The 11,337-nt window shown below is 34.8% G+C and overlaps 1 non-coding gene across 1 annotated transcript; it reads left to right on the forward strand.

Moving 5' to 3' along the window:
• Positions 1 to 1,039: 1,039 nt before the first annotated feature.
• LOC122121076 lies at positions 1,040 to 1,147 on the forward strand. Its single transcript, XR_006149871.1, has one exon. It is a non-coding gene; the product is annotated as a U6 spliceosomal RNA (small nuclear RNA).
• Positions 1,148 to 11,337: the final 10,190 nt, after the last annotated feature.

The following is an 11,337-nucleotide window of genomic DNA, read 5'->3' on the forward strand; positions in this document are numbered from 1 at the left end:
GCAAATATTCCACTCAGAGACTGAGCCCTTGAAAACATGTTTGGGGCTGTGAAAAATGGTGGACTTTCTGTACTGAGTCTACAAGTATACTTTGTTACCCTACCTTTTGTTGGGGCTCCAAAGAGCATCAGGGAACTTGAGGTACAGCTAAGCTCAGTGCAGACCCAAATCTGACAGCACATTGAAGAAGTTGGTACAGAGAATAGTCAGGTAAAGGTAACACTGATTTTATGGGAGCAGGAAAAATAGGTCTTTTCCAACACTACATTTATACAATCTTCAAGTACTTTTTCTACCACTTTTTATTCTATCTTGTTTCTTCCAGGGGGCAAGCATATATTTATGTATTACTGAATATGTACTATGGTACATTTTCTAAGGTTTTATGTGCTGTTCATTTCTTCTACTTGTCTTATTAATTTGGACTGTCTTTGAATTGGTAATTATTTCTAGAGGGGCAAATCACAGTTGAGGGGAGCTTCCTCTTGCATAATGAAAGAAAGCCTACTATTGGATATTCTTTACAAACAGAATATATTTTTCTAATCTGAGAATTTCCATTTGATAATTTAAAATATCTGTCTCTGTTTAGTGTATTCCTCTTGATACAATATTCATGTTGTCATAAAAACTTTATTTTAATAGTCATTTTAACTTTGTATATACTTATAAAGCTTATAATGGATTGTTTGATGTCCTCTAAAAAACATTTTATATGTGATCATAACTAGAGACCATTTTTCCTGCTTGCCACCTTTCCTCCTTTTTCATGAGTCATGCTTATCTATTTATATGTCATGAAATTTTTATTTTTAAAAAGTTCCATATTTTAGAGAGAATATATTAGTAACATACATAAAGGAATTATACTGTTTGTCATTTACTTCTTAATTTATTTATTGATTCTTCTAGATTATTTCCACAAGAAATACTTTCCAGTTAAAATCTCTGTGTTATCATTTTAACAGGTACCAATTCCTAGTTAAAACCAATGTGTTCAGTCATAAGCAATTGTAGTTTTTTGAAAATAGGTATTTGGGTGTTCGCTTCGGCAGCACATATACTAAAATTGGAACGATACAGAGAAGATTAGCATGGCCCCTGTGCAAGGATGAAAATATGTATTTGGGAAACCTCATCAGTGAAAACTGTCCCCTTGAGTTATGGTTTTAAATATGAAGTGTTTCTCATGGGCTCATATATTAGGAACTTGTTTGTTGGCTAAATTATGTCTTGAAAAAAATAGGAATCTGAAAGCTCTGACTTCAGTCACTGGAATTATACACAATATGATAGCATTGTTAAGAAGTGATTAAGTATGTGGATCCTCGTGAAAGGAATTAGATTACAGGTGGGAGTTAATCTCTAGAAAAAAATGAATCTTTGTTCTCTGCCGTCTCTGTTTCTGGATCACTGTGGGATGAGTTGAACTGTTTCTTTCTCAAATCAAAGTTATTTAGGTGTAGCAATTGCTGACTGATTTTTCTGTTATGTTCAGCAATGCTCTATGACATAAATTGATCTGATTAAACTAATCAGATTGACACTACTGTATTTGAAGAAATAGTTGCTAAGACATTAGTTGTTAAAACATTTACTGCTTGTTAATACAACATATATATATATATTATTTTTTTTTCAGTCGTGGGGCTTGAACTCTGCGCCTGGAATCTCCTCATATATTGATGTGACATTTCTTTAGCACTATCTGAATTTAACAATAATTGTTATTGATATCTTGTGGTTGGCATCTTGTCTTTTTTCATGGTTCTTCAATATTCTTTCATGTATTTGTTGGACACTCTTTCTTAGTTAGCATTACATAATTTAAGCTCTAAAATTATGCTCTAATTTCTGATGAGCATTCATCATTATTCTTTTCCTGCTCAGTAGTTGTTCTGAATCATTAAACAAACCTAGGAACACATGGATAAGTACAGCTACAGATATTTTCCCAAATGACATTTCTCATCATATTATCTTGAAAGTGTTCATTTGGAGGGCAGTACCTTTTTTTTCTAAAATGATTGAATATTCTAGCTTGAATTTTTAAGGCATGTGACAAAGATTTAAAGTATTTTATATATTGGAATTATTTGATTTCCATCAGCTTATATAATTTTAAAGGATTTTCTTCTCTTTTTGTGTGAATTATTGTATATATACTCTATATTTGATGTTATATAAACAGTATGGTATTTATTACATTGTATTGAAACATATAATTAAATACTAACTTCCTATATGAACACAGTATAAATGATAATTGAAAAGTAATTCTTCCAATTGTAACATATGAAACAGCAATAGTGTGAGTTAACTATTACATTTTTAATATTAATGTTAAATATTTACAATCATGTTTGAGCAAAACTATATTATGGAGTATAAGCTATTACTTTTCATGAGAGATACTGATATATCAGAAATAGGGGAAGGAAAAAATTACAATTAATTTTAAAATAAATAATAATCAAACCAAAACGTCTCATTCAAATATTCATGTACAAGAATTCTTTGAGTACTTCTGCTATTGACTGCTAATATGTTTTAGATGACCTTCTTGAAAAAATAGTTATCTTCCTATGTTTGTTTGCTTGAAAGTTGCTTTCCATAATCTGTCTTCATCTGAATCCCTTTTTATATTACAATTTATTGATTATTTCACATTAACCTTATACAAAATAAGTGCCTCAATACTCTGTTGAAAGCAAGAAAAATGCGTTACTTTGTGATATTGAAATATTTAAAATATGGATGTAATAGTAGTAAATTCCAAATTGCATTTCATATATATATATGTGTGTGTGTATATATATATATATATATATGTATATGTGTGTGTGTGTGTGTGTGTGTGCCTTACTATCTTATTATTCTCCTTACTTGGGCTATTTGACATTTCCTATGCACATATGTTCATCTTTATTTTATTGCTGTATATCAAGTCTTAGGATAAGATGACATCATATATTTTGTATGTCGTTTTATTATTTGATTCTTCTTTATAAATATTAAATTTCTAGGGAATTACTCAAACTATATGGATGAAATACTATTAACATATTACTCATGGTATTTTCATAATGTGTGATAAACTGAAATGTTACCATGATTTCTAATATACATTCAAGTTTGTAGCATTTATGTAGAATAAAATGTATTTTTAAGTTGATATTTTATTGAACAAGTTAGTTGACCACTGTTTTTCCCAGATGTCAGCATCTTTCCCTGGGCTAGTCCATTTCATAAGGGCAACCGTCTCTTTGGACTGGGAGTTGCCCCCTACCCCCAATATCAGGGGCCAGTGTGCAAGCTTCCAGTCCAAGGTCACTTCCTCCTCCCTGAGTAAGGTTCGATCTGCCTCCAAGTCAATTAAGCAGCAAAACCTCTTTCTGCCCATGAGAATACTCATTTTAGGGCGGAGTCCTTCCACCAGGGGTATGGTCCCATGGGCCTGGGTAGTCCAGCCATGAGGCTGCCTGGGCCTCAGAGCAGAGGGGGTTCCTCCTTGAGAGCTAACGGGGCTGGAGGATGCCCCTCCCCTGGTTTAAAGACTTCCCATCTAAATCAAACTTGGATCAACAATCCTTTTTCCAATGGTATCCCTTCCTGCACCTGGGGCAGGGTTTAGGGGGTGGTTCCCCCCCCCCCAGGCTGGTTGGCAGGGGATTGTTGTAAACAGTCCCTCTTAAAATGCCCCTCCTGCCCACATTTAAAAAAAGTCTCTCTCCCTGATGCTCTTGGAGTTCTTTGGCTCTGGGCTGCCAGCACCGGGGTAATAGCCTCAGTCATTGCAGATGTCTGAGCCTGTAAAGCTAGAGCTAATGATTGGGACTGATGCTGTTGCATTCTCACGTCCTGTGAGGCCACCACCCTTCTGCCCAGGGAACTCTCTCTCAATTCCACGCAGGACGTGTGGTGGTCTGCATTCATCCCTTCCCAGACCAGCAGCTTTATAACTGATCTCAGAGGTTCCCTGTGGGCAGCATGCGGTTAATACTCTCTTGGACTCGGTCTACAAACTCAGCTAGAGGCTCACCAGGTTTTTGTCTTATTCCTGTTATGGGGGACTCAGTAGGCCCATCATCCAATTTGTACCACATGGCAAGTCCAGCCTGCCTCACCTGGTCATGGAGTACCCTTCCCCTGTCCCTGTTAACATGGAATAAGTAATAGGTATTGCAGGTTGAGCCTGCCGGTTATTCTCCGCCCACACTCTGCATTCCTCCTTAAAGAAAGCACACCATTTAATAAACTGAGAACTGGTGAGGACAGCTTTGGCCACATCCAGCCAGTCTTTAAGGACACATGGGATAAGCAATGTGCTGTAACAGGGTCTGGGTCCAAGGAGAGTTTGGGCCATCCTCCACCACCACCTTGTGGAGCTCTTTAAGATCCTTAGCTTCCCATGGATAACATTCCAAGGGCCTGTTAGCTCCTGGTGCCAGATTGACTGGATATGCTTGGGGAAGTGAATCCTGTGGCCTATGGTCCGGGCTCCCAGGTGGCACATCCCTTAAAGGGCAGGCTTCCAAGTAGGTTACTTCCCCAGCGCTCAGCCCCTCCGTGGAAGGCCGGTAGGGGTCCGGGTCTTGCAGGTCCCTCTGGCAGGTCACGTAGGGCACCATACTTTCCCCCCAGTCAGGGAACAGGGAGGGGGCCTAGGACCATCAGGGGCACCCAAATCAGAGGGGGTAAACTTCACCCTCATTTTGACTTCCACTGTGCATGTTTCAGTGCGTTCTTGGTCGAATTTGACCCATTCCTTTTCACTTCCCAAGTCCTCCTTTACTCCCTCTAGGCCTAATGTTGCCTCCTCCTTCTATGAAATAGCATTACCACTAAGGGTTTCACTTACCCTGAGAGACTGCTTAGCTTCGGCCGGTATATTTTCCTTTCGTGCCCCAAGTTGGGCTCCAGATGTTGGGTCTTATTCTGTCATAAAAGATGGACAAAAGATGGACAGGGTCCCAGGAAAGGTAAGTGCAGCTGCTGGCCCATTCTCCAGCCTCCCTTAGCCCGAGAGACAATCAGATGCAGAGGGGAGTCAAGTCAAGCAGGAAAACTCATTTATTAACACACAGCAAGCACTTTTTAAGACAAAAAAGACTGAGTGACATGGGAGGGGAGGAGAAGGAACCAATCATTGTAAAGTTTATTTTAAAAGGATTACAATGGTAAGAATAGCATTGGCCAAGCATGCAGGGGGGTCGAGGCAAGTCTGGGGGGAGAGATTCACCAGACAAGGATAGGAAGGGCCCTTGTGCATGATCCAAGCACCTCTCCCAGTTACCTCACAACCCCACCTAGCACAGTAATAAACATCAGCCCTGCTACAGTTAGAAATGCCGAAGCAGTTCAGTTAATTCCTGGACGTATATAAAAGTCAGTATCTGGTAAGGTCATCCTCTTCAGAACATAGGAGCAACCTGAGTATTGGGATTTCCACACACGCGGCATGGTACATCCTCATGGGCCCCCACACTCAGGCTGATCTACTATAGTCCAGAAAAACAAGGAAAATTTAAAACAAACTGCAGACATAACAAAGCAATCCTGGGTACCTGGTGTCTTTTAAGTAAGCCAATTCCTTGTATGTGCCTTTAAGCAAGCATAGGAGTCAAGATGACCTTTGAGCTTTACTGTCAGCTCCCAATGGCTCCCAACACCTAGCATGCTATGCTGTCATTTATATGTAATGTAACACATAACTCAAAAATAAAGGGCTGAGATGTAGCTCAGTGGCAAAGTGCTTGCCTAGCAAGTGAAATGTCCTGGGTTTGATTCTTAGTACCAAAAAGAAAAGACCAAAAAAATATAGTTATCACCGCCCTCACTCCCACCTCCTCTCAAAAAAATGACCCTTTAACTGGGCACTGGTGGTTCATGCCTGTAATCCTAGCTACTCAGGAGACTGAGGTCTGAGGATCACAGTTCAAAGCCAGACTGGGCAGGGAAGTCTGTGAGAGTCTTATCTCCAATTAACCATCAGAAAATTGGAAGAGAAACTGTGGCTCAAGTGGTAGAGTGATAGTATTGAGCTGAATTGCTGAAGGACAGAGCCCAGGCCCAGAGTTCATGCCCCATGACAGACAAAATAAATAAAAAAAGTATTTTTCTTTTAGAAAGAAAATGAGTTTAATGACATTTTTAATTAAACTTAATGTGAATCACTCTTTCAATAATACAATTAAATTTAGGAGGAAATGCTTATTTTTTTCTACAAAATGAAAGAAGGTAAACTCAATTTTCCAAACTATAAACTATCTAAAATTAAATGCCATAGTTGACTAACAGCTATTCTATTGACTAATATAGTACATATGAGGCCTTCTTAGTAATATATATTCCCAGCCTTTGAATATGTTACTTTACTCATTATAATTTTTGAAGAAGACCTCTTGTTGACAATTTATTTATAATCATATGTACAGAGATGGAGAAGAATAAATTACGCCTATATATTTTTACTAGTCAGTCTTTTTAACTTACTTCCTTGTTATTTACATAGAATTTACCATAGAAGTAAGAAAAAATAGGATTAATATTTTAGAACCTATTGCAATATCCAGTTGCTAGATGATTACATTCAGAATAGTATGATAGCAATAATAAGGGAAGTGAAATTTTATTCATCCACAAAATAATTTGAAAGCTTTGTGAATATGATTGGTAGAGAAAGGCTTAAGAAAATGCCATCTCAAAATACACAAATTGTTACAATAATTACTTTCTCAGATAATATGGCTTGAGGATCTGTAAAATGAGAGGAGAGCATTTGGGTTATGTTTCCCTACATACAACAACAAGTCACAAGTATTCTTTTGTGAGAGATGTGTTTCACATTTTAAAGGGAAAAATAACCTTTATCACCATGCAGGTAATTGAATCTGAAATGAGCCTAGTCTTTGAAGTAGCCCTCATCATTTACCATTTTTCTCATTTACATTTTTATTGGTACTCTGCCTAGGATTTGTACCCAATTCTGATTTTTATCATGCCATTTCTTCACAACTTGATTCTTTTCATAAAAAAATATGAAATCATCATGTTTAGTCATCATTTCTTAAGATTTAACTCTCTTATGAAGATCCTCTGTGAACATGTAAACTTAATAAAACCTTTACACATTTTGACATTAGCTCTTTCATTAATTTGATTCTTAAATATTACTAGAGTTCACATAAGAGCTATCTTTCTCTTACAGCTGATTGATATCACTATAGGTTTGATAGAAAGAAATTCAGGAAATTTTAGACTGTTTTGCTCTCTAGTTAGAAAATTTGAATGGTAGAATATGGTCAGGAATTTTCTAGATTTGGACTACTAATTTTGATATTCATTTTAATTTAGGAATCCAAGTAAAGACAATAAACAAGCAAGCAAAATTATGATCATGCAAAGAAAGATCCCTACAAACTAGGTACATTTATAAATGATCATTATATTTACCTGAAGATATGGAATTGATTATCACCTAAGAAATTTTGAGGGCTGGGAAGGTGGCTCACTGGTAGAGCGCTTCCCTTGCATGCATGAGGCCTTGGGTTTGATTCCTCAGCACCACATAAGCAAAAAGAAAATAAAAAAGCCAGAAGTGGCACTGTGGAGCGCTAGCCTTGAGCTGAATCGCTGAGGGACAGTGCCCAGGCCCAGAATTCAGGCCCCACGACCGGACTCCCCCCCCCCCAAAAAAAAGAAATTTTGATAATGTGAAAAAAACACTAGATTTTGCAACTCCCTGTATATCTACCACTTTGATCATAATAAAGCATTCATCCTGGAGAAAGGTTAAATTTATCTAAAGTGTAGATTGGCCAAATAAACAAAACATGAGAATAAGATAGTAAATTAATTAATTTGGCTAATCACTGAATTTTTAAATGACTACAGAAAGAACTAAAAATAAGAAGGATGAGGAAGGAAAGTAAGAGGCTCAATGGTAGAGCACTACCAGACCTATGATTAGCTAAGAATTTCTCTTTTCATATCTCTCCTAATATTAATCAAACATGCCCTTCTGAATTTGACACTAATATATATGATTTATGTTGAATATTATGTACTTCAAAATAAAATGTTTTTTCTTGTATGCTAATTTATTCTTTTTCATACATATATTAATTTTATGTTCTCTTTAATGCTCTATTGTTAAAATACATTGCATTACAGCTTATAGTTCTTCAATTACACACACACACACACACACACACACACACACACTAAAACAGCACAAAATGTACCCTAGTAATGCTTGTCATTGGAAAATGTAATATGTTACAATCATACTAACTAAATTTTACCATTAACTTATGGGAAGAATAGCAATATTTTCTTTAACCACTGAGAAAATTAAGCCTAAATTTCAGCTTCATAATTACTCAATTTCATTTTGTATGTTGTAATAAAAAGACTATCAGAAAACGATTACACAAGAATTTTTGTGTTAGAAAACTTTTTTACTTCTAATTGTCATCTACTAAAATGTATTAAATCACTTGGAGCTCCATAGAAATTATGATATTTTAGTTGATTATTACAATTTTTCTTGTCTTCCTCCCTGATTTCTGTGTGAAAGCATTTTTGAGTGGAAATATGTATCAATTAATGAGACTGTACATGAAGAAATAGTACAGATGTTCCATTTGATCAGATGAATTGAGATAGTTGGGATCTAGTAACCACAGTAAGCAATTATATTAAGAGATGAATTCCCATGTATTGTCATTAGAAATGCCTGCAGAACAAATCATTACAAAGGATTTCTGTCATTAATTTAAATTATGTATATGTATATATAATTGTATTTATATGTATACAATTGTATATATATATACACACAAACATCTCATTTCAAAATTAAGTAGAATATAAAGCTATAACTTCTGAGATTGAAAAAAGTGAATTACCCAGACACTGGCAGCTCATGCCTGTAATCCTAGGTAATCAGGAAACTGAGATCTGAGGATTGTGTTTCATAGCCAGCCTCAGAAAGGAAGTACATGAGACTTGTATCTCCATTTAACTACCAAAAGCCATAAGTGGAGCTGTGGCTTAAAAGGTAAAGCATTAACCTTGAACAAAATATTTAGAAACAGTGTGTATGTAGGACATCAATTCAATCCCCAGGACCAGCACTCACACGTGAGCACACACACACACACACACACACACACACACACACACACACACACACACACACACAGAGGCATGCATGCACACATGCACACAAAGAATTAATGAGAACACAAAGAATGATCAAGAGAATGAAAGATTGGAATATCAGTTTATATTATATAAAGGGTTAGTACTGAGAATTATAAAGATTGTAAAAGGCCTTGTCAAACAAGCATATATTTTAAAAGATTGGTTTATATGTAATGACAATGAAATTTAAAGGCAGCTAGCAGAACAGTCATCTGCCTGTGCTTTGATTCAGTGATCAGGAAACAGTCACCAGAATTGTTGGCTTAAAATAAAATAAAAACACAAACAAACTTTCTACATTATAGTTGCAAAGGTTTTCATCTGTTTGCTCTATAAACTCTACATATTTTTTTTCCTTGAACTCTGAGATCTCTGTTAATTATTCTAAGAAAAACCTTTATATATTCATGTGGTTAATTGTGAAAAAGGAAACAGGATTAGAGTCAACTTCAAACAAATTTTACCTTTTAGTTCTCGTGTTAGCATTTTTAATTAATGGATCCCATCATATCTACAGAATTTAGCTGCCAAGTTTGAGAATTATATTATTTAGTCAGAAAAAATTCTAGGAGAGGGAAATCAGTAGCTCTACATACTCTTCTCAATGAGGAAAAAAACCTATTTTTATTCCAACCTTTATTCCCTTCGCCTTTTCTACTTTGATCCTGACAACCTTGCACAGATATTTTATCTCAAATTTCAACTATTCCTCAAGGATTTTAACTTTTTCCTAATACATTTTTTTAAATTTTTATGCACTCTTTATTGGACTTAATTTTAAGGAATGTGATCATTCTTCCTAGTTTTCATATGTTGAATCTTCCTAATATTTTTAATACAACCATTTAAAAAAATTATGTGTGCAGCAAATGCCAAAGGGATTGTATATTGGCTGGACCACTTACATTGAGAAAAATGTTCACTTACATTTTTTTAAATGACCTACTAGAATAGACTATGTAATTATGCTAAAGCAGAATAACGTAAGTCTTAAATTGCTTCAAAAGTATATATTTTATTAAATATGAATTTATACACAAAAGTTGATTGAATCACTCTAAATTAAGGCAAAATGTATATACATGAGTGTAGACCTCTTAATATGACTTTCATACCTTTTTCTCAGATCTAGATTTATCTCAGTAATAAGTAAAATTATTCTAAACAGTTCTGTTTTAAATATTATTTCTAAATGAGATAAAATATAAATGTAGTATTCATAGATATCCATATATATATATAATTAGAAAATGCATGTAATTCTTCAAGAGCTTATCAGATATGTTTTAAGAGTTGTAAGAACTTAATACTACAATTGTCAAAATTAACTTGCTAGCCAGGACTATATAGCATTACTTTCCCATGATATTTTTTTCTTTCCTGGGATGACAGTGAAAATTTGTCACATTTGTTGCCAAATTTATTATTAGTTCTCTTTTAAAATATTTTTATCCTATAGTGAAAAGTTTCATTAAAGAATAACAATTTTACTCCTTTATTTTATTCTGAGAGGTGTAATGCATCATTCAAAACAGAACCTATTTCTGAAGTTACTGTTAAGGACCATAAAGCAGGGAACTAATAGGTAGTTTTACTACAAGAGCTTTGTCTTAACAACATTGATAACTGTGACATTCATCCTGCTTAACCTCACTCAAAATATCCTGGAAAAATGTCAGCATACTCCAAACCTGCAACACAAATGAATTATCAAATAGTTTGGCAACATATTTATCAAAAGATTTCATATTTATAACAAATGCCTGGTAGCAGAGTTCATATTTAAAATAACAATATAACAATTATATGTAAATTAAAACAATTATACCATTATGTATCTGGAATTTAATTATTCAATACAAGTATACTATATTCTTGGAAAACTGCTATATACTTAAATATAAATTTTACTTTCACTATGCTTCTAATGTAGTATTTCTTGATGTTTTTTTGAATAAAATTCAATTTGCAAACATATTGCTGCTTTGAGTTACACACTTTGAATTAAATGACTGTCATAATACTTTTTAAAAAACTAAATCTTAATAACCCTTTTAGTGCATTTTTGTCAACTACATTTTCCAAGAATATATTTTCCAATTTTTTATTCATGAGTATAATTTTATT

This window comes from Dipodomys spectabilis, unplaced genomic scaffold (assembly GCF_019054845.1).
Source record: "Dipodomys spectabilis isolate Male_0828 unplaced genomic scaffold, ASM1905484v1 ptg000182l, whole genome shotgun sequence".
Lineage (NCBI taxonomy): Eukaryota > Metazoa > Chordata > Mammalia > Rodentia > Heteromyidae > Dipodomys > Dipodomys spectabilis.